A 24,941-nucleotide genomic window follows, 5' to 3' on the forward strand; every position below is an offset into this window, starting at 1 on the left:
ATCTGGCCTGACCGTGTTTGTGATGTTTTGGTTTTGGTTTTGGCCATATGGATAGTTTAAATTTGTAATAGTTAGGGTTTTTCATTTATTATATTTATTTTTGTAATATTGTATTTCATTTATAAATATTGTAATAAACGAAGACCCGAAGACAAAGACCATGAAAACTAAACGGGAATCACGAAGTCAGTGGGAGTAACTCAAGACAACGATTGGATGCACTCAAGTCCATCCTTGTGGTTGTTTGTGTGATATGACCCCGTGACCCGTTCGGTCTTGCTAATAGGCTCTAGCAAGATCGAACAATTTTTGGCCATATAGATTTACATATTTATTTATTGCTTTTGTGGTTGCTTATTTTTATTGTTGTTATATAATAACCAACCTCACACCAATATATATATTTTAAACGGAGTTTTAAAATATTAAAAACAATCATAATAAAACAAGTTTTAAAAGAGGTTTTACAACTTGTCAAATTTTGACTTTAAAACAAAGTTTGATTTAAAACAAATTATAACCAATCATGCTTTGCAAAATTAAACTAAATTTGATTTTCCAAAACTAATAACTTAATAGGTAACTGTTAACTTAAAGTTGGTTATTTTTATCGCGACAAACTTAGTTTTAATAGGTTATATAAAACTAAGTGTTCTGAGAGATGAAAAGGTTCATCAAGTTGTCCCGATTAATACAGTAAAACTGGAATTATGATTCACAATTGGCAATCGTTGTCTGTCTACCTAACCACTTACTAATGTTGTGTGCTACAGCTGCCATTGGTAGCTGGAATCCAGATTCTCAAGTTCCTATTTATTAATGCTATTGGGTCATTGATAATAGGACTAAAATATCAAAAATACTAATTAAATTACTTTTGCTTATTTAATAGATGTCAACTGATAATAACTCCTCATTTACTCTCAAGACTATTCTTGAGAAAGAAAAGCTGAATGGCACCAACTTTCTTGAATGGCACCGCAATTTGGGACTTGTTCTTAAAATAGCAAAGAAGCACTATGTTCTCGATGGACCTGTTCCAACCGAGCCTGACAACAATACTGCTGCTGCCTGAAAGGTTCTTGACAAACATATAGACGACTCTGCTTAAGTCGCATGTATTATGCTAGCCACCATGTCTTACGAGCTTGCTAAAGGCTTGGAAGATTTTAGTGCCTATGAGATGCTGGAGCAACTTAAGGGCATGTTCTAGAAACAAGCACGTCAAGAACGCTATGACACCATGAAGCAGCTTATCAGCTGCATAATGGAACAGGAATAATCTGTTAGTGCGCATGTCGTCAAAATGAAAGAGTACATTGAACAGTTGAGGAAACTTGATTATCCCATGTCAGATGGAAATGGCAGCGGATTTCATCTTGAACTCTCTTCCCAGCTCTTACGACCAGTTCGTAATGAATTTCAGTATGAATGGCTGGGTGAGACTGTGCCCGAGCTTCATGGAATGCTCAAGACGGCTGAAATGAATATTCATTCTAAAAACAATCAAGTTCTTGTGGTTCGATCTACTGGTGTCATCAAGCCTAAACCCAAGAACCAGGGTCATAACGGTAAAGGCAAGAAGAAGGTTACTGTTGCTGCCAGGTCTGCCACCAACACTAACAAGGATGTTGCAAAGGTACCACTGCTGCCTCCTGAGGATCGCCAGTGCTACAAGTGCAACAAACTGGGACACTGGAAGCGTAACTGTCCTGACTACCTTGCTGAGCTGAAAAGGCAGAGGACCAATGGTGTAAGCTCCTCTAAAGGTATTTCCTTTTATTGGATTTGGTTACCACATCATTAATCTCTTGCAGGAGCCTGAAAACTGGAAGAAGCTAAAACAAGGTAGCATGGAACTCAACGTTGGTGATGGGAAGAAAGTCCCAGTTCTTGCAACTGGCACATATCGTTTTGCTTGTCCATCTGGCCTTGCAGTTACTTTAAATAACTGTTTGTTTGCACATGGTTTGACCAAAAACATTATTTCAGTTTCTTTACTATTTGAACAATGATTTAAGTAGCTTTTAATGGTATTGCTGTTTTTGCCTACTTGAATTATATCTTTTATTTTGAGGCTAAACCTCGAAATGGTATTTATGAGATTGATGTTCAAATAAACAAAAATGTATATAGTCTTTCTAAACGTATCAGATCTGGCATCAATGAAACATTTCTATGGCATTGTCGACTTGGCCACATAAGCAAGGCACGAGTTAAGAGACTCCAATCCAAAGGGATTCTTGAATCCACAGGACCAGACTCTTTTGATGACTGCTAATCTTGCTTAGTTGGCAAACTTACCAAAGACTCTTTCACTCATAAGAATGAACGAGTAAAGGATCTGCTAGGACTCATACATGCTGATGTATTTGGCCCTTTCAGAACCATGTCTAGAAATCATGAAAGATACTTCGTTTCTTTTATTGACGATTACAGCCGATATGCTTATGTGTATCTTATGAAACACAAGCATGAAACTTTTGAAAAGTTCAAAGAGTTTCAGAACGAAATGGAAAACCAACTCGGGAAAACTATTAAAATGCTTCGATCAGATCGAGGTGGAGAGTATCTCAGCTTAGAATTCATAAATCATATAAAAGAGCGTGGAATTGTTTCACAGCTCACTCCACCCGGCACACCCCAACACAATGGCGTGAGGGGGAGGAGAAATCGAACATTGCTAAACATGGTCCGATCGATGACGTGTAGAACTAACTTGCCTCACTCCTTTTGGAGTTTTCCCCTTATGACCGCTGCCCATATTGTCAATCTGGCTCCAACTAAAAAGGTAAGCAAAACCCCATATGAGATATGGCATGGGCGTAAACCCAATTTGTCTTTCTTTAGAGTATGGGGATGTGATGCATATGTCACCATTGATTCTGATGACAAGCTCGATCCTCGCGGCGTAAAAGTTGTTTTCGTGGGATACTACAACCAAAGTGGATATTATTTCTTCCACCATGATACAAATATGAGTTATATTAAAAGGAAGGGCCACTTCCTCAAGAAGAAAATTCTCGATCGAGGAACTGGAAATAATATTGTCGATCTTGAAGAAATTCAAGAACCACAAACAACCGTTGAGGAAGTTGGAATGTCTGATCAACAAGTTGTTGTTGCTGATACATCAGACATAAACACAAGCGTTCGCAGAAGTAATAGGACTCACGTACCAAATTCTAAATACTATGGCGTCTAGATGGTCCCGAAGTCCTTTTAGTAGCCGAGTCAAGCGACGAACATGCTAATTACAAATCTGCTATCTTAGATCCAGAATCTAAGAAATGACAAGATGCCATGAACGCCGAGATGCAATCTATGCATGACAATCAAGTCTGGAAGTTGGTTGAGCTACACCCCGAATGTCGGGTGTAAGGCCCGTTCCCAGTAACCCTACTTTAGTGTTGGATTTACTCATAAACACAGTTCAAAAATCAGACTTAATTAAAACTATCGCGGAATAATTAAAACTTCGTGCATTACATTACAAAACATCGAATCTTGTCTTAACAAAAGTTAACTTATCTTAAAACATAACATAATAACTCAAAACATTTCTTCCCAATATGCCAGTCTTCCAGTCCTTGCCACATGCCATCCTCAAGCCAGCTCCTTCAATCTATTTACCTGCGTGCATACTAAAAGTCAGCTACGCTGAGTGAGTTCTAGTTTATCAAGTTATAGGATTATTCTTACACATCCTTTATTTACGTACAAATGATATTTGGTACTATTCTTACATTATTCTTACATTCTTGCACAGATATTATAAGGGTCTGCTACCCAACCTCTTGCACATATATCATAAGGGTCTGCCACCCAAACCTTTTGCACAGATATTATAAGGGTCTGTAACCCAACCTTTTGCACCGACATCATAGAGTCGGCCACTCTATTCTTACCCAGGTATTAGAAGGGCCTGCCACCCTGACTCTTTCATTATATTCTATTTGAGTCTTACAATCATATTTAGTTATCAAACTACACATTCTTACCACATTCTTTTGTTCTTGCATTAGTTATTCTCCTTCAAAACATATCGGTATATAAATGTATACTTCTAGTCTTACAAGTATGCACACAGCCCCAAAAACATTTCAAAGAGAAATGGGGATAGAACTCACCTGTAGTCGGTTTCTCTCTGAGTTCTCTCTGAGTTAATGGTAATGCCCTTCCTTCGCTGTACATGGCTAACTGTGTAACAAGTTACGAGTATCAATTATCTATTACTACCACTTCCTACATCTAAGTAAATGAAACCCTCAACTAACAGGGATCTGGGGGCAGCGCCCCTGGTAGCGGGATCTAGGGGCGGCAGCCCCTAGCAGGGTCCAAAAGGCAGAGCCCCTGGCTGGGGTGGAGCTGCCGGGTCAGCTTGAAAATTTTTACTTTCCTAAATAGTCCTTTATAAAAAATGCAACAGAAAATTGAATCGGGTCACGTTTTACAACAATTTCGAGAGAATTCGCATGGAAGAATTCACATGAGAATTCGCTTCGCATGGGAAGTTCGCTTCGCATGGCTTGTGCAATGCGAAGTCGTTTTATGCGAATATAACTTCCTTTTCTTCATTTTTACCATTTTGAAGCCATTTTCCTCCATGACTCTTCCTTAGGACTCGATTTTACCCTTTTTATGGGTTTTGAGTCGTTCCAACTTTGTATACCCGTGTTTTATGAGGTTCGGATATCACCTTTTGTCCTATAACAAAACCATTAACGCTCGGCCCATCAAATTTACGTTTTTCTAACTTCTTACAACCCTATCTTCTAATATATCAGGTTGCATGTCGAATCCGACCATAAAACTTAACCTTTTTGTCGAAACTCACCTTTTTGGTCTCGGGTTCGGATTCTGGACAACCCGAGGATCTAATGGTGTTTCTTGTTGTTTGATGACATTGAACACGAGATTCGGCCTTTCTTTTTGCTCGAATTGGATCTGGAATGCTAGAGAGAGAAGTGTGTGTGTTCTTGAGTGTGTGTGTGTTGTGAAAGAAATGAAATGGAGAAATGGGGAGGGGTTAGGGTTTATATATCGGGTCCATGGGCCCTATGGCCCATAACCCATTCTCAAGCCCAATCCTAATCATAATCCAACACCAACATACAAATAAATTAACGACACGAAGTTAATAATAAAAACTTTCTGTTATTTATTATTCACAGAAATGCGGATGTTACATCGGGCAGTAGGTAGCAAGTGGATTTTCAAAACGAAAACCAACATGCATGGAAATGTATACACCTATAAAGCACCGCTAGTAGCGAAAAGCTTAACTCAAACTTAAGGTGTTGACTTTGGTGAAACCTTCTCGTTTATTGCTAAGATCAAATCGATCAAGGTGTGCAAACAGAATAAGTCCATTTATGGACTCAAACAAGCATCTCGCAGATGGAATCTTTGTTTTGATTAGAAAATCAAAAAGTTTGGTTTTGTTAGAATGAAGACGAGTTTTGTGTTCATAGAAAGGCTAGTGAGAGCACTATATCATTCCTCATCCTGTATGTGGATGATATTATGATCATTGGAAACAACATTCCTTTCTCAAAGAAGTTAAGCACTGGTTGGGATCTTGTTTCGAAATGAAAGATCTTGGTGAAGCTGCTTATATTCGTGGAATAAAGATCTACCGAGATAGGTCTAAGCGGCTTCTAGGTCTGAGTCAAATTACATACATAGACAAGGTAATGGCACGCTTCTCAATGGATAACTCCAAGAAAGGAGCCGTCCCCATGGCTAAAGGAACCATGTTGAACAAATCGCAATCTCCGGCAACGAACATTGAAACTAAGCACATGCAAGCAATTCCATATGCTTCAGCGATTGGTTCTATCACGTATGCAATGTTATGTACTATACCTGACGTCTCGTATGTGTTGAGCATGACTAGTCGTTTTCAGCTGAATCCTAGCACTGCCCACTGAACTGCTGTAAAGAACATTCTAAGGTACCTGAAAAGGACCAAGGACATGTTCTTAGTGTTTGGAGGAGTGGAAGATGAGCTCACTGTAAGGTGTTACACTGATGCTAGCTTCCAGAATGACCGAGATGTTTCTCGCTCACAATTTGCTTGGATGAAGAAATTCATAGCCCGCCTTGACCTGATTCCAAGTTTTCGGAAACCGATCGACGTAATCTGTGATAACACGGAAGCCATTGCTCAAGCCAAATAGCTCATATCTTATCACAGGGCCAAGCACATTCTAAGTAAGTTCCAATATATACGGGATATACTAGAACAAGGAGACATCATAATAAGCAAAGTAGACATAGATCAAAACCTAGCTGACTCGTCCACTAAACCAATGACTCAGGACGAGCATGATCATCACAGAGTTGCTATCGGTCTTAGATTAGTTAGTAGTTTGTTTTGATATAGTATTTGGATGTGTGAACATTTCAACAGTTATACTTTTAAGTTCTCTTTTGATTTAATTGTTAAATGCAAATGTTGAATAATATAACTGTGTTCGGTTTTAATACATTTCATCCATGAATATTATATTCTAAATTATTCGTAGTCGGTCAGACTCATGGGAACGACTCTGAATTAAGACTATTCTGACTTTGGACTCAAGGAGTTGACTTCCAAACTCACAGACCTCATCATGAATGACGTTGGATGTAACTCGCATCAAATCATCTTCATGGATCTTAGTCATAAGATGTTTTGATATTGGTATACTCATTTAGTATCCTTAGACAATACATATTAGAACTTTCGTTTACTAAAGGCTATTCTTTGATCGGTGTCATCCGCTGTCGCGTAACTGCCAACTATAAAGGCATGGGTTGGGAATAATCTGAAGTTCAGTGGGAGTTGTATGTAATCAAGATGAGATTCTGTACTCTTACATGATATGTAACAGTTAGACATCTTGGCGCCCTCGTTGATTCAAACCGGTGAAGTGTGAAGCCTCACCCAAACTTACTGTGTGTTTGATTGGACCACTTTGATTCTAGATCAAGAATAATAACGATTGAACACCATATGAGATTGAATATGATCCATGTCTCATTGTTCAATTGATGTTTTATACGGAAAGGATAAATAACGATGATTACCGTAAACTCATTATCTTGTAATAGTGTATTCCAAGATGTTTTGGTTAATGACTTTAAAATGTCATAACTTGTTGGGGACAGCCATGTGTAGCTAGATCACCGCTGGCTGTCAGTTGAGGAACTTAACCAGATTCCGTCCAAGTGGGAGACTGTTGGATTTTATGGACCGGTTCGGTAAAGTCAACGCGGCTGACCGAGTTTTTGACCCGTAAGAGTTACACCTTGAGTAACGAGCATAAAATCCGCTTAAATTAGTTAACCGGTATTGACAATATTTAACGGGATTATTATTTATACAATATATAAATAATAATTTTAAAGTTTATTTATTAAATAAATAAGATGGAGCGGGCTTTTAAACGAGTTAGGATTTGGGGCTAGGTTATGTTTTATTATTGATACTTAATATTATCAGTATAATCTATATATATATATATATAGGGAGAGGATCAAGAGAAACTCACATTTAGAAAGAAAACTTAAAAACTCTTAAAAACTCCTAAAGAATTATTTTTAATTAAAAATAAAAAAATATTTTCAAAATTCTGTTTTAGCAATTATTCTTATATTTTCTTATATTTCACTTGAAAAATATAAAAAAAATAAAAAAACCGCTGTAATGCACATACGTATTATTACTGTGCGATACCGTTGTATTACACATGTATATTACTATGTATTTTTGAGTTTAATAGTGTTTAATTGCATATATTCAATATTTGTGTATTGTATATGTATAGTACTGTTGTATTATAGGGAAAAAAATAATAATAAAATAAAAGTCGATGTGGTGCACATGTGCGTTAATGTTGTATTACACATACGTACTAATGTGTATTCGATGTGTGTATTATACTTATATTGCATATATACAATGGTGTGTATCAAATATGTGCAATAGTGTTGTATTCTATGCAATACAAACACTTTTGCGTATATGCAATGCACACTATTACACATGCGCACTATACCGACGAGGTTACTGACAAGTTTTTTTTGTTTTTTATTTTTTGAACCAATAACAACATATAATAATAATGGAAAAGAAAGAAACTTCAAAAAAAAATTTTAAAAAAAGTTAAAAATAGTTTTTTTAGAAGTTTTTAGGAGTTTTTAAGTTTTCTCTTTAAGAAGAGTTTTCACTAGAACCCACCCATATATATATATATATATATATATAGGAGAAGTATAGTTTGAAAACCCTCTTGAGTTGAGAAAACCCGTGAAAACTCTATGTAACATCGTTTTTTTAGTTACATGTAATATATGTTGTTACATTTAATACAAAACATCGAAAATATAACAAAAAATGTTTTGCTATTTTCTTTACATTTTTTTAGTAATTTTTATATATGTTTTCAGGAGAGAAAAATGTAAATAAACTTTTACATTTTTTATTAATTTTAATTGTGGACCACAATATTTAATCTTTAATTAAAAACATGTAGTTGAGAATGAGTTTCTAGAGTTTTCACAACTCAAGTGGGTTTTTATTTTAACCTAACCCTATATATATATATATATATATATATAACTTAGATGACATACATGCACATCAACCATAAAAGTTGCAGCCTTGTGGAAAAATAAAAACCAAGTTTTGGTTCTTCACGACAAGAAGCAAGAACAACCGTATTGCCGCAAGCCCTTCTTCGGACACCGCCGCTGTCGAACACGTCACCGGTCGTCGCCACAGTAGTTAGCGCATCACTTGCGGCTACTCTTCGCTGCTGTCCCCAACCTCGTTAGCCGCTGCCGTAGTGCACCGGCACCGCCCCGTTGTTCGTTTCTCTACCTAGCGTCGCTCCTTAACTCTCGGTGTCTCAACCGGTTAATCAATAACCGAGGTATATATTATCTCATCGGTAGTTAAACATATTTTTTAATATTAGCGTGCTTGTATAGTTTTGTAATCAGATCCTGTCGGGTTTAGTTTTGGTGCTGATTACTCGTTTATATTCCGCTGCGCATTCATTAATTAATAGGATTAATTATTATTTGTCACATTTATTGAACCGGGTTTAATAAATAAACTTTTAACTGATCACCACTGAAACCCAATACAAACCAGGTGTGGGACTCGATTCAATTTCTAAGTCTGCCTTTGGTTTGGTTTGTTTTCCATTGCCCCAACCACCACTCCGGGTAACCGATGCATTTATAACAACGGTTTTTGTTATGTCCATCTTTCCAAAAAAAAAAAAAAAAAAAAACACAATGTTCTACAGATTCAACAACGCCTAGTTTAGGCTCTTCTCTTAAGAATTTTCGGGATTGATCTTGATCTTGTTTATTTGTGAAAGAAGCTTGAAATGCAAAGGAGTCAACCATGGTTAGGGTTTCACTTTTATTTTTTTTATTTTTATTTTTTCTGATAGAGGAACTTAAGGAGTTAGGGAGGATCTGACGACGCAATAATAAGTTTGCATATAATAGAAATGCTCATTGATTGCTAATAAAACAATAAGAAGACACTCTTTATATAGTCATAAGGGTAGAAAAGGAAACATATAATCAAGGCATAAAACAAGGCTAACAAGAGAGCTAAATAAAAAAAAAGTAAATATCGTACATTATATAGTCGACCAAGCATTCTTTGACTTGTATTATTGTAAGTTCTTCTTAATTGATAATGTTGTTGCTGAAGTTTGTATTGTCGATGTCAAAGATATTTTTGTGTTAATGTATGTGATCATGTAACCTGTAAGATATCATATTTTATGTACATCTAATATACATGCCCAACATAAACATACTCATGCAATAGGGCAAATTATTTTTTTTTATTTTTAAAAGAAGACATAAAACGTTTTTGCTTGCACATGTAATAAATTGTAGAATACATAGAAACAAAATATACCTTGAAGATCGATCAGCATAGCATATCTGTGACTCATAGTGGCAAGATGCGTAAAGGGTTTGGTCAATTGTGGATACTGTTGATCCCTGTGGTTCCAACGCATATTTTGTTTCTGGGTTAAGATTGGAGGTCTTGGAGCCACTGGATGCCGCCATATCGGAGACCTGGACGTTAGGGATTGGGATCTGTGGCATATCAACCGATATGTGAGGGTTGAAATGGATGGATCCATTAGAACCCTGAGCAAAAGAATCAATCGGGGAGAGAGAGAGAGAGAGAATGTAGATTTAGGGTTAGTGAAATTTATATAATAATAAAAATGAGAGAAATGTGCATTAGTCTTTTGTACATTGTGCATTCAAGTTTGTACCATGTAATATTCTTTTTATATAACTTTTTTATGGCAAAATTGACCAAACCACATAAATGAAAATGATAGTTTACTCTACCGATTAACAAACAACTTTCGTTACGTACTCTCAAATTTTATTTTATTTTTTACTAAAATACTACAAAATTTATATATAGATGAATACTCGTGCAATCTTTTTAGCAAATTGATGATGAGGATAAGCAATCATGAACCTAATATATAACAATTATGTAAACTCAACCTGTATATGTTTTCCTGTTTCTCTTATTTCACATTTTATCCCTTTATCCCTTAGTACATAGTAATGCATAAAATGACAACTTGCAAAACTTATTAGTATTTCAATTTTCTATACCGTGTAATATACGCATTTCTAACCTAGCTACTATATATGCATATGGTTTTTTGATAGACGGAACCGTTTGTTTCTTTTCACCTTATCACAAAGAGTCCCAGCAAACTAATACACCTTCCACTATCGGTATTAATATTAATACACAACTATCCTCTGTTTTCAGATCAAACTCTAAACCAAAATGTCATTTTGGAATTGGAGTTTTCTTCTTCTTGTCTTCCTTTCTGTCAGTCGTAGCGTTGTAACTTCACCTGATTCAAACCCGATCACTCAACAGAAGCTGGACCAAGTTTCACACCTTCCTGGCCAAAATTTCGATGTCGATTTTTCTCATTATGCTGGTTATGTAACTGTGAATAAAGAATATGGAAGAGCTTTGTTTTATTGGATGATTGAAGCTACTAATGATCCTTCTTCCAAACCATTAATTCTTTGGCTCGAAGGAGTTTTGTTCATTTATTAATTTAGTAATTTGTGTTCAGCTTTAAATTTAGATTATTAAAAGTTTTATTATATTGTCATGATTTAGGGCCGGGATGTTCATCGCTTGCGTCTGCCATGGTTAACGGCGGGCCATTTCATGTTAATGAAGATGGAAAGTCTGTTTATTTGAATCCGTATTCTTGGAACACTGGTGGGGCCTTTTGATTTATTTCTATAATCTTTAACTAATTTTAGTACAGGTTTGATTGTTGAAAGATTTTCAAATAACTGTTTGTTTGCAGTGGCGAACTTGTTGTTTGTTGAATCTCCGGTTGGAGTTGGCTATTCCTACTCTAATACCTCTTCGGATATTACAAGTAACGGGGATAAAAGAACCGGTATAACTTCAAGCTTTTAAATTTCATACATGTATTGTGACGATTATTTGCATGAATATTACGGTTAGGAGAAGAAAAACAAAGGGGGTATAAACGTTTATTGTGACACCTTATGTATGTATAAACGTGTTTCTTGTATAGCTACGATGCTTGTGCACTTATCTCAATTTACACTATTCTGTTTTCAGCTACGGATTCACTTCAATTTCTGTTGAATTGGCTTGAATGATTTCCTCGATTTAAAGGAAGGGATTTCTATATAGCTGGCCAGAGCTATGCAGGTACATGAGTGTAAACATTGTTCCTTTTATCTTTTATTATTTTACCAAATAAGTTGTCAAAGGTTTGACTTCTGAAATCAAAGAACTAATTTCCATATTCAAGTATTTCTTTAAGGTATCAAAAAAATTAATTGAAAATACATTCAAGCTGTTGCACTTATAACAGATCATGAAAAAGTGATATCCGTTTTGTAAACAAATTGATGTGAATTTGAATTTTATAAGTTACACTGTTTCGACCTTAAGAGACAAAGAATTTGATTTTATAGCAGTTGATTAGTTTAAACCTTTCTCAGGACACTATGTTCCTCAATTAAGCCAAGCCATTGTGAGATACAACAAAGCAAATGCAGGAGGTCCAATTAATCTTAAGGGTTACATGGTACAGCAAATGCAGGAGGTCCAATTAATCTTAAGGGTTACATGGTACAAAATTTCTGTAACGCCCGTTAATTCCGGTTTCAAGAATTAAAGCTTGTAGAGTATGTATAATTCTCGGGATTTATTCGACGTTTCTCGAAAGCCTTTCCGTCATCTCGGTACGTTAAACCATTTAACTTTCCTTCCATTTTGCCTTACACTTCAACTTGGAGGGACTTGGATGTAACTTTTGTTTTTATATCATAAAACAAAACAAACCCTAACCCTAAATCCTACCAGCAGCCTATCGCAGCAGCTACAACCCTCCCACCTCGTTTTCCGTGCAGCTCCAGCCGAGTTCCAGCCCTCCCGAGTCTAATTCAAGGTCGGTATTAAGTGTCTACAACTCTTTTACACCTTAATTGATCATATTAACGGGTTTATTGGTCGTTAAGATTGAGTTTTGATGACAACGGCTTGCTGACAGATTCGTATACGTTTATTGTAGGGTCTGCAACGCGATGTTAATCCACTGTTTTTGATCGATTCTTGATTCCATAATGTTCTAATTTGAGTCTAGTTTCCAGAAATGTATAATACGTAATTTTTGGACAAGATTTGAATGGTTTTTATGATTTTATAAAATCGAGTGTCAAAGCTGATGCGGGATGTCGGATTCTGGTCTGTCTTCCCGACATCATAACTCTTTTTCAACAAGTCCAAATTAGTTGGTTCCACTTCTGGAACTTAATATTTTGAGTTAACAATCAAACCCAATTGGAATCGTTTAATTTGGTTTGGTAATGAATTTTATAAAAATAAAACCATTTTGTTGCGCGCTGAAAAAGCTGCACATACCTTTCTGTGTTGGAAGAATTTTCATGATTTTTGTGTCCACTAGAAAAATATAATAAAAATATTTTTATAAACTTAAGATATTTATGCAATACTGGTAAAATTTTAATAATTTAATTCTATGATTTTCCTATGTAATAAAATACATCTTTTCATACTAAAATCTGCATGTTATATTCGTTATTGATCGATAAGTTCGTTTTAGGCTTAACCGGTGGCTGCCTTTTCTCGCATTTTTCGAGACTGTTATAATTGAAGTTCGTGCTCCGTCATCTTCTTAGGTATGTCACTTACATAATATTATAATTTCATGGCCAATGGAGGTGTTTAGGCCGGTCAATCGATTTTAGTTCGAAAACTATGGTTTATCGGGTGTAGGATTGGCAATTGTTGAGTTTGATGTGTTAATCGATCGGATGACCGACCGAATCATTTTGTACAGCCTGGGGGGGTTTAAGGGCTGTGGAAAAATTATTTTTTTTATGCTTGGGGCAGTTGTGGTTAGTGCTTCGTCAATCGAGTCGGCGGTGCGCGAATTTTCGTTTAAACGTTAAAGTAAGAGTTGTAAAAAGGAACCGTCAACCCTATCAACTCGGGTGACATAATCTTGATGAATGAAAAGATATAAAATGGAATTTGGTCCATTCGGGGACATGCGCATTCGACCCGACTTGATTATCCTTGGGCCTTGGGCCAAGTTGTGGGGCCTTGGGCCAAAGTGTTGGGCCTTGGGCCAAAGTGTTGGGCCTTGGGCCAAGTGTTGGGCCATGGGCCAAATTTTGGGCCTTGGGCCAAGTTGTTGGGCCTTGGGCCAAAGTGTTGGGCTTGAACGGCCAATTAGGCAAGAGTGTTCTTACGGTCTAGTTTAGTAACGTGTTGTATATAATTTACAGGCCCTTGCTTGTGATTGTGCACTTAGGGATTTCCTAGCTCGTTGCAGGTGTTCGATTGATTCCAGGTGAGTTCATGATGTCCTTTTTTAACTCTTTTTAAATTTTGGGCTAGCATGCACACCTAAGTGTTTTCTTACATGATGAAATGTTTTAAACGATTTTATATAGGCTTGCTAGTATATGGTAGGCCTTGGGATGTTATATATATATATATATATATATATATATATATATATGTACATTATTGCTTGGCCTATATTTGGCGATGTTGTAGTCGTTTCGACTACTGATGTTGCGTATGCCTACTTTGTGTTTGCATGCGTTGATGTTACGTGTTTGGGTTGTACGTTTGCTCGACGCTGATGTTATACGTGGATGTTATATATATATACTGTGATATATATAGAGATGTAATTGAAAGGATGTTTACCTATACATTTTGTATATGTGTGTATGAGGATGTTAGTTCTCGGAAATGAGGATTTGATGGATGTACCCTTTTACTTTTTAAAACTTTTGGTTTGACTATCTTAACTATTACTACTGATGTTATTTACTTAAAACTTGAACTCACTCAGCTCAAGCTGACTTTGTGTGCATGTTAGTATGAGTTTCAGGTTAGGAAGAGATGCCTTATTGCTTGGACGTGCACGAAGCTAGTTGGACGGTGAAGGGCATACGGGGAACTGAAGTTTTACTATTAAACATTTATTATTAAAAGTTTTTATTTAAAGATAACTATGTTGATTTTGGGCAAAATTCCCGGGTTTTGGGAACTCTTTTACTCTTACTTTAACGTTTAAACGAAAATTCGCGCACCGCCGACTCGATTGACGAAGCACTAACCACAACAGCCCCAAGCATAAAAAAAATAATTTTTCCACAGCCCTTAAACCCCCCAGGCTGTACAAACTGATTCGGTCAGTCATCCGATCGATTAACGCATCAAACTCAACAATTGCCAATCCTACACCCGATAAACCCTAGTTTTCGAACTAAAACCGATTGACCGGCCTAAACACCTCCATTGGCCATGAAATTATAATATTATGTAAGTGACATACCTAAGAAGATGACGGAGCACGAACTTCAATTATAACAGCCTCGAAAAATGCGAGAAAGGGCAGCCACCGGTTAAGCCTAAAACAAACTTATCGATCAATAACGAATATAACATGCAGATTTTAGTATGAAAAGATGTATTTTATTACATAGGAAAATCATAGAATTAAATTATTAAAATTTTACCAGTATTGCATAAATATCTTAAGTTTATAAAAATATTTTTATTATATTTTTCTAGTGGACACAAAAATCATGAAAATTCTTCCAACACAGAAAGGTATATGCAGCTATTTCAGCGCGCAATAAAATGGTTTTATTTTTATAAAATTCATTACCGAACCAAATTAAACGATTCCAATTGGGTTTGATTGTTAACTCAAAATATTAAGTTCCAGAAGTGGAACCAACTAATTTGGACTTGTTGAAAAAGAGTTATGATGTCGGGAAGACAGACCAGAATCCGACATCCCGCATCAGCTTTGACACTCAATTTTATAAAATCATAAAAACCATTCAAATCTCGTCCAAAAATTACGTATTATACATTTCTGGAAACTAGACTCAAAGTAGAACATCATGGAATTAATAATCCATCAAAAACAGTGGACTAACATCATGTTGCAGACCCTACAATAAACATATACGAATCTGTCAGCTAGCTGTTGTCATCAAAACTCAATCTTAACGACCAATAAACGCGTTAATATGATCAATTAAGGTGTAAAAGAGTTGTAGACACTTAACACCGACCTTGAATTAGACTCGGGAGGGCTGGAACTCGGCTGGAGCTGCACGGAAAATGAGGTGGGAGGGCTGTAGCTGCTGCGATCGGCTGTTGGTAGGAGTTAGGGTTAGGGTTTGTTTTGTTTTATGATATAAAAACAAAAGTTACATCCAAGTCCCTCCAAATTGAAGTGTAAGGCAAAATGGAAGGAAAGTTAAATGGTTTAACGTACCGAGATGACGCAAAGGCTTCCGAGAAACGTCGGATAAATCCCGAGAATTATACATACTCTACAAGCTTTAATTCTTGAAACCGGAATTAACGGGCGTTACAATTTCACACTGACCAAATTTATTGTGCATTTTTTTAATAATTTAAATATTAAATGCAGGTGGGAAATGGCCTGACTGATGATCATAATGATCGTGTTGGGCTTTTTCAATATCTGTGGACACTTGGTTTGATTTCTGACCAAACATACAAGAAGTTAAACGAATTATGCAACCGGGAATCGTTTATTCGTCCGTCAAACGAGTGTAACAAAACAATTGAAATTGCTAATCAGGAAATGGGTAACATTGATCATTATAGCATCTTTACTCCTCCTTGCCCCAACAACAGTGTCACCAAGCAGTTTCTAAAAATATGGCATGTGAGTATTATTAATGCATCATAATGTTTTATTTAATTATTTACAATGCTGGTTGTTTAATAATCACTAGAACATTTTGTTGTATGACAGAACGTCAGACCGATTAGGCAGAGTTATGATCCTTGCTCCGAAGAACGCTCTGTGGTTTACTTTAATTTACCCGAGGTTCAAACTGCCCTTCATGTTAACAATTCGATAAAATGGGATATCTGCAGGTACTACATGTATATTAAGATAAATGGATACAAATTAAACATTATCTAATCTAACAAATAATAACAAATTAATATCATAAGTTGTTGTGTAGCGATGCTGTAAATAAGAATTGGAAAGATTCTCCTATTTCGGTACTTGATGTCCATCGAGAACTTATAAGTTATGGACTTCGAATTTGGATATACAGGTGTTTTTTTTTCTTATTTTCTATATATATATGCATTTTTAATTATAAACTTTTGAAGACATTGCTTTAAATTTTGTTATTGGTTATTTTAAACTTTGTTTTCTTATAGTGGAGATACAGATTCAGTGATTCCTATTACTTCTACACGTCAAAGTATAGATGCTCTCAACCTTACCACAATCAGCCCATGGCGCGCCTGGTATGACGATGGCCAGGTACATCACTACACATACTATTTTGTGGGTTCAACATGGGACCTCATTAATAACCTAAGTGGGCCTCTGTGGGATATCTGGTCCCCACATAGGGCAATTAATGGTTTTAGTTTCTTGTTTGAGTGTTTTAAGGATATTGAATTTGCGATTGTTTTTGAAATAGGTGGGAGGATGGACACAAGAGTATGAACGGTTAACTTTTGTAGCAGTGAGAGGAGCCGGGCACCAGGTTCCTTTGCATAAGCAGAAGCAAGCACTGACCCTTGTCAAGTCTTTCTTAGCGGGAACCTCAATGGCACCGTTTGTTGATAAACTGGTCGAGTCTTCACCATAAGTTAACAGCTTCTAATGGTTCCATGTCTTTCTGAAGCATGGTATTTGGTGGTTTTACACTTGGGTTAACATGGGTAAGCTTTCTACGAAGAGCCTTTTTTCGTTGAAAGTAAAAGACGAAATTTGCCATGAGAATTTGGTATTGTCAATGCTTTCTTCTTCAACCAATTAACTAGTACATATCTCTTAATTCTACTTGAGCGATCACTCAAAAGGACCATCAATAAGTGCAACACGTCTTTTCAATGGACGATTGTTCATATATTTAAGTTTGTATTATTGGAACAACTTTGATGCACAATGTGGTAAATTGGTTATAGTAAAATACCTACATTTTTGTGTTTTTGATAACTAACTAAACTAATTTGAAAGCTTAAGTAGCTCAAATGTTATAACTCTTAGAGCATCTGCAACGATAATTTCACAAACCTCCATCTTTATATGCCACGTCATATTTAAAACCTTCTTAAAATGATTTTATTCTTAAAAAGCTTTTATAATAAATTTAATTATATGTATATTAAACATGTTAAACTAGAATAAAGTTTGTACAAATAGAAAATTGAAAAATAAAGTATGAAATTAAAAATAAAGCATTAGATGTCATATATACATATGTTTCAACACGCTCATTGTAGACATGCCCGAATGCATAAGAGCATCTACAATCCATTCATCAATATATATCCAATAATATATTCTTTCAAAAACACATTCTATCCATTCTCATCTTTTACTTCTCTAAACTTGAATTAAAAAAAGTTGCTTAACTTTTCATATATGAAAAACTACTATATATTCTGTCTATCGAATTTATGTAAGTGTATAAAATCGAGAAAAATTATAAAATTAGCATATGCGAGTAAAATAAAGATAAAAATAGGGAATAAGATGTGAAATATTTTTTAAAATGAGGGATAAATTTTGAAAAATATGATTTATAGTTAACTTATAGGAAAAAATATGATGGAATAGATACTTTATGTATGGGCGTAACTTAGTTGGGGCGGTGGCCTCAGCCCTCTCTGCTTTGTTGCTCGGTAATGTAAATTTATCTTTTTTCAGTCATCAATTTTTATGCATACTGTAAATATATCTTTTTTTTACTGAAATATTGAGCCCGACCTCCTCTCTTATTTATGAAAATTGTTTCATGCATATTGAGTCCGCCCCTCTCGACGTATACGTTCAAGGTTCACCACTGATTTTATGGCCAAAATTCATATACAATGATGACTATGATAAGCAATCAAATTATAATTTGAGTAATGCTTTACATTTGTTGTGTATCATGGATGGGTTTAAGAAAGCTGGCTTTCATGAGAATGACTAACAAGTAACTATAAAAAATTTATAACATCTTTATCATCAAATCATTCGGATAATTAATATCATAAGATTACATGAGGAAATAAAGAAAAAAAAAAGGAATATTGTGAAGCAAGCGGAGGGCATGTTTGGTGTTACTTTGGGATAGAGAAAATTCGGTACCGGTATCGATTTGATATTGTCGGTACGGAATCGGTGTCAAAGTTTTAAATTTTCGGTATTGAACGGTACGTATCCGTATTTCTTGATTTTACCGGCGCCATACCGGTACCAAACCAATACCGAACCAATAACGAACCGAAAATTTTAATACCAGTACTAAGAATTTGCGATTTTCAAGGTTGGGATTTTCGGTACCAGTACCGATCGTATCGGTACGATACCGATCTCATCCCTAGTGTTAATTGTCATTTTTGTTTTCCGTATTGACCCGTGTACGTCACGTGTGAAAATATAGAAATTGCCTAACAAACATATATAAATTTAATTGACAAGATATTTGTAGTATATTTTTCAACATGATATTTATTACGTACGCAACTTAAATACACAAATAAATGTAATGTAAAATCATTGAAACATGAAAAAACCTTTAAAAACATATATATTTTACAGATAATATTGTAATAAATAATGCAAACACATACAACTAAAAGTTAAAAAGATATTTGGGTTTGCTTAATATCAAAAGATTGACTTATAAATATTGTAATTGACTTATAAATATTGTAATATTGACTTATAACTTATTAAAAAGTTAAAAATATGTTTGGTTTTGCTTAATATGTGAGAGGAAAATTTTCATAAGTCACAAGGTTATAATTTATGACTTTTCCATAAGTCATAAGGAGGTAAAAATAAGGAATCCCAAACAACCCCATAATTTAGAACTTAAGGACTTAACATAAGAAATTATATTGTTAAAAAGATAACTGAAACTTATCATGTCGATCGTCCTTACGAAGCATCATGTCGAATATACGTACACGTTATATAAGTTCCAACAAAATCAATCCATTTAAACCACGATCATGAGCAAGTATATAAATATTAGAAATTCAGAAGAAAGAAGGGGACACGTTAATAAAGAGGATGCAAGTGTTATCCGAAATGATTGGGCGTAAAGCGTCATTTTCCAACTCGATCCAATCCATTTGTTCGTATAGCTATTTACTCAATCGCATACTTTTCTGGACAAACAGTTTAGCTTTAACCATGTTAATGATCCCACATTATTGGTTGATAGAGAATCAAAGTGAATTTACAGAGAAAACCTTTGAAAATTTTCAGTTGCTCTACCGACTGGAACACTTAGCGGAGCTTTTACAAATTGGTAATAGGTAAAGATACATGTACTTGATAACATTATAATGTAATTGGATTTAGGCGAATTGGCTAAGTATTTATAATGGACCCAAAAAATGTTGTTGATTATACGGAGGAAAGCAAACTAACGCGGTGTTAAAATATCAATCAATCAATCATACCCGGTGAAAAATCCCACCAATAGCAAAGCTATAACTAGGGTCTGGGGAGGGTGGGATGTAGGCACACCATACATCTATCCAATAGAATAGAGAGGTGGAACGCGGTGTTAAAATATGCAGAAAATAATATATTTATAAAAATTCATAACTTCAATAGAAATATCTAAACAATATACTTTAAAATTTTAATACTTAGTATTCATCACATTCACCTAAATAAACATAACAATTTATCTGGATTTAGATTGGTGGCATTATTACACCTAATGTTATACTTTTATCTATTATATGCAAACGAAAACAACCAAAGTTGAATTTCGGCATTAAGCGTTAAAATGCATTATGGACGGTAAATACCGTCACCTACAACAAAAGTGTAACCCAATACCTTGATATTTCTATTAAAATAATAGTTGAATTCCCCGAAACTCCATGTTGACGTTATCGCAAGTGTAACCTAAGACCATGTAAAAGCATGCTGCAAAAAAAAAAAAAAAGATGATATTTTAGTTTTTTAATTGATTTACTTATTTGATTTTGACAAGTGTGCACGAAACCAAAACAGGCTCGTAACCAAAGTAACCTATATGACCCAGCCCAACCTAAAATTGAATGAGGCAATTTTGACGGATTTAAAAACAATAATAGCAATAGATATTTTATTTTGGCCCATAAACATGTTATCAAAATCGGCCGTTCATTTGTAAACGGGTTAAAATTGACACTTTTACTCAAAACAAGATGCCCACATTGAAAGAGTCAAAGAACATTATATCTATACTTAAGACCTTAAGTAATTTTTTTTCTACTTACATTGGTTAAACCATTTAAATTATATAAGTGTAACTTATAAAAATAGAAAAGTAGCATATTACATTAAATAAAGAAGATGAATTTAATTTACACTTATAATTTACAAAATTATAAACAAATCATAAATCTTTAAAGTTTCCTTAACGAATACACTACAAAATTAATGGAATAACATCACGTACCTAGATATTGGGATTGTTTTGAGGAACCTAGTGAATTAGCACAAAACATATGATTCAAAATGAATTAATGTTTAAATGAGTGTATTATATTTATAACATGATGGAGCTTATAAAATATTATGAATTTTGTTTACATTAATGTTTTTCAAAACTAAGCTTCAACTATTTAGAGGAGAGATTAAAGTATACATGGAAAATGATTAAAGTGTAGAGAAAAAGAAGAGCTTTCTAAAGTAAATTATTAATTTAATTTTGAGTTATTAAATTGTAAAAAAATTTAAAAATCCTAGTTATTTTTAGAAAGTTGTAAAATCAACCAATAGAAATTGGCTAGATTGTATTTCTTTAATAGTATAATATATAGATAATCATTCTTCTATCATTCTTCTACCAACCACTATTGATTATAGTTAACATTAATATTATTGGGTTTGAAGTGCTTGATTGTTGAGTTTTTGGTTAGAAGATTAATGATGAGCCCTTTTTATTAAATTTATTAAACGTCCGTTTAGTTTTTTTGTTCAACAAGATAGAAATCTTTAGTCCATCTCTATATATTTTCAGTCATTGTAATTTTAATCTCAGGTTCTAAGCTAATAAAGAGAAACCCTAGTTACAGCACGTGAATGCAAGCCTCCTCATTTGGGCAGAAGCGCGTTAAAATTCTTGTGTCGTTTATTATTTTCTATACGTTGTGTTTATATTATTTGTGCTCGTTTGTGTGTTGTTTTTCTTCCTCGTGCCGCTTTATTCCTAACAAGTGGTATAAGAGCTTAGTCTCATTACACATGGTTTTGTACTGTGATGATTCGTAGAGGTACATTTATCTCGTTCGAAGATCTGAAGCATTTTAGGTTGGTATTATTGGTTGGATCTGCCGTTTAGATTGCTGAAAAACTTTTGAGATCGCTGCTACTTTACTGGTTCGAAGATTGAAGACCAAGGTCGGTTAGGTTTTGGTTTGGATCAAACCTTGGAGCCATAGGTGATATTCTGTTCAAAACATGATTTCTCCGTCACCGTTTTGGAATGAGTTCGCTGTCACCGTTTTGGAATTGTGGGTAGCACAAAAAAGGTAATTTGCCTTTGGAGTTTGTGCCGGAAAGCATATTATTTTATTTTTTTTTGTTTTCCTTCACAAACAAAAATAAATGGGAATATAGTTGTTGATAATTCCATATGAAGACAGGAGCATCATTTTATATTTTTGTTGTTGCCAATGTTTTAAAAACTAGTACGTATTAGCCGGTTGAACTGTGAAACCAGATTTTGGCAAGACCATCGTTGTTTAGTGTCTGGTATTATTGGGCGGTTTTATTAGAGAATATATGTATATTATTAGAGAATGTATGGTGTATATTGTATTATGACATGATTATAACAAAATATCATTGCATGACTTATATTGTATCTTGTTTATATGACATTTGATGAATGGGAGAAGACAAGCATTGATTTACCAATTGTCATATTCTATCATGACATCATTCCTCCAAAAACCCTAGCGTCTATCTTCTTTTTCTTCGGCTCTTCTCTTCCTCTAATTGTTCCTGTAACGTACTCTCTTCCACACACTATCAATGGCTCACATACACCCAGCCCTCACAGTCAACAACATCCAAAACTTCGTCCCTCTCACACTAGATCTTGAAAACCGCCAATATACTTCATGGGTTGAATTGTTTACAATTCATTGTATCGTCTTTGAGGTCCTCAATCACACCATACCATCTACTAGTTCCTCCTCCTCCTCATCTTCTGCTGCTGATAAAGACAAACAAAAAGCTCAGGCCGTACTTGCTTATTGGGATCGACTGGATGCCATTGTTAAACAATGGATTTATGGTACAATTTCTTAAAACCTACTCATTAATGTTATAAAACCAAAAGACACTGAAAAAGATACATGGAATGCCATTAATAATCTCTTTCAAATCAAGCTTCTCGTGCTATAGCCTTGAAAACTCGCTTAAACAACACTAAACTGGAATCTTTTCCTAATATTTCCTCTTATTACCAAGAAATAAAGGTTATTGCTGATCAACTAGCTAACGTTGGAGTGCCAATGTCCGACCCGGATCAAGTACTACAGTTGGTCACCGGTCTAACAAATACCGAGTATCGAGTATGATGCTATTGGTATGTTTATTAGCCAACTATACCTTTACCGACTTTATCTCAAGCTAGATCTAGACTCACCCAAGAAGAAACCAGGAGGGTCGGGTCTGCCTCAAATTCAATTAAGGAAACAACTTTGCTCACCACATTACAAAACCCATCATATGAAGATTCTAGTCAGAGCTCCGCAAGTTCGAACTATGAAAACTGTGGCACTTTCAATCATTCACAACGCGGTCATGGTCGTGGAGCTCGTGGCCGGTGTCGTGGCTGATCTCGCGGGAGAGGTTATTCTGGACAAACCAACACTCATGGCTAACCCCATCAAGGAGCATATTTTCCAACATACTATAATCAGTTGGGAGACCATGCACCGTACACCAACATGCACACCCCACAATCCCCTCACCCTACTACACCCCACACAAATCGGCCACCCTCAACCTATGAATAAATTATCAACCTGGCTTACTAGACCCAACACCCCAGGCCCATTTCAACCAAGCCCACAATCAGCACATGCCACAACAAACACCACAACAGTTTGCTCCACAATAGTATGCTCCTCAGCATGGCATTCTGACTAATATCGAGCAAGCGTTCCAAACCATGACTCTAAATCCGAACCTCCAATGGAACCTTGACTCCAGTGCAACCAATCTGACTAACACGACATGAACATTCTCGTCTTTTTTCAATAACTGAACTTTGAATAATATTGTCGTGGGAGACGGGTTCCAAATTCCCATAATAGGGACCGGTTACACCAATCTAAATACAAACTTTAAACCCTTACATGTTGTAACACCCCGACTTAAGCGGAAACGACTGAGTGTGACGTACATATTGCTCAAAACATATGTGACACTATTAAGTAACAATATTATCATTAATTTATTTGAACATCAAATACACAAGTTTGTAAACAAAAAAAAATACATTTATCATAAGAACAATTAAACAACTTGTCCATATTTACTATAAACTAAGTGCTAGAGTTTTCTCCAAGCATTAGCCTCTAATGACTATCCCTGTAGCATATATACAAAATAAAGGTCAACTAAACAAATAGTTTGTAAGCTCACGCAAGTTTTGTTTTTATATACACAAAAACCACACAATTCCATGAGACATGTGTAATAATCACGCAAGTAAGGTCATTTCCAGTTGGTAACAACCAACGTACTTAGATAATCGAGCAAGTAAGGTCCTTTCCAGTTGGTAACAACCAGCGTACTCGAATAATGGGTCTCTTTTCCACTCATAACAAAATGGTCCTAAATGCAAAGAGGGGAGGGGTATGATCATACTTATTAAGGATACCACGTTCAAGTAAGTTTTGAGCAAATAATCAAGTAACACACAAGTCCATGATACGAATTGTAGTTTGTAAATGAATAAGTAAATAATTGATTTGATAGAGTATATATGCTACCCCCAAGGAGTGTAAAAAATGCTAAAAAGGGGATGTGAGAAACCCACATTTGAAATTGATGATGAAATGGAAACAAAAGGCGAAAACGCTTTAAAGAAATCAAAACGATCGAACCTCACGAACTATAATTAAAAATACAAAATTAAAAACTAACTAACGGGATTATAAAAGTTAAATAATTTTAGTTTTAGAGATTAAGCATTTTAATATAGATATTTTATAGGCATCTTATATTATAATATTATTTTTAAGCTTTAACGTTAATTTAACGTTTTATATTATTTTAATATTATTTAACTATTAATTTATTATT

General features: G+C 35.1%; 1 pseudogene across 1 annotated transcript; it reads left to right on the forward strand.

Annotated features, from left to right (window-relative positions):
* The first annotated feature begins 10,825 nt into the window (after positions 1-10,825).
* LOC143534736 (serine carboxypeptidase II-2-like) lies at positions 10,826-17,265 on the forward strand (annotated as a pseudogene). The gene is made up of 10 exons (XR_013135598.1): positions 10,826-11,106; positions 11,190-11,296; positions 11,388-11,483; positions 11,672-11,764; positions 12,061-12,146; positions 16,053-16,313; positions 16,404-16,528; positions 16,621-16,716; positions 16,826-16,931; positions 17,095-17,265. The product of XR_013135598.1 is annotated as a serine carboxypeptidase II-2-like (transcript).
* Positions 17,266-24,941: the final 7,676 nt, after the last annotated feature.

This window comes from Bidens hawaiensis, unplaced genomic scaffold (assembly GCF_021521415.1).
Source record: "Bidens hawaiensis isolate Kalapana, Puna unplaced genomic scaffold, B.hawaiensis_p1.1 tig00000760_1, whole genome shotgun sequence".
NCBI classification, from domain to species: Eukaryota; Viridiplantae; Streptophyta; class Magnoliopsida; order Asterales; family Asteraceae; genus Bidens; species Bidens hawaiensis.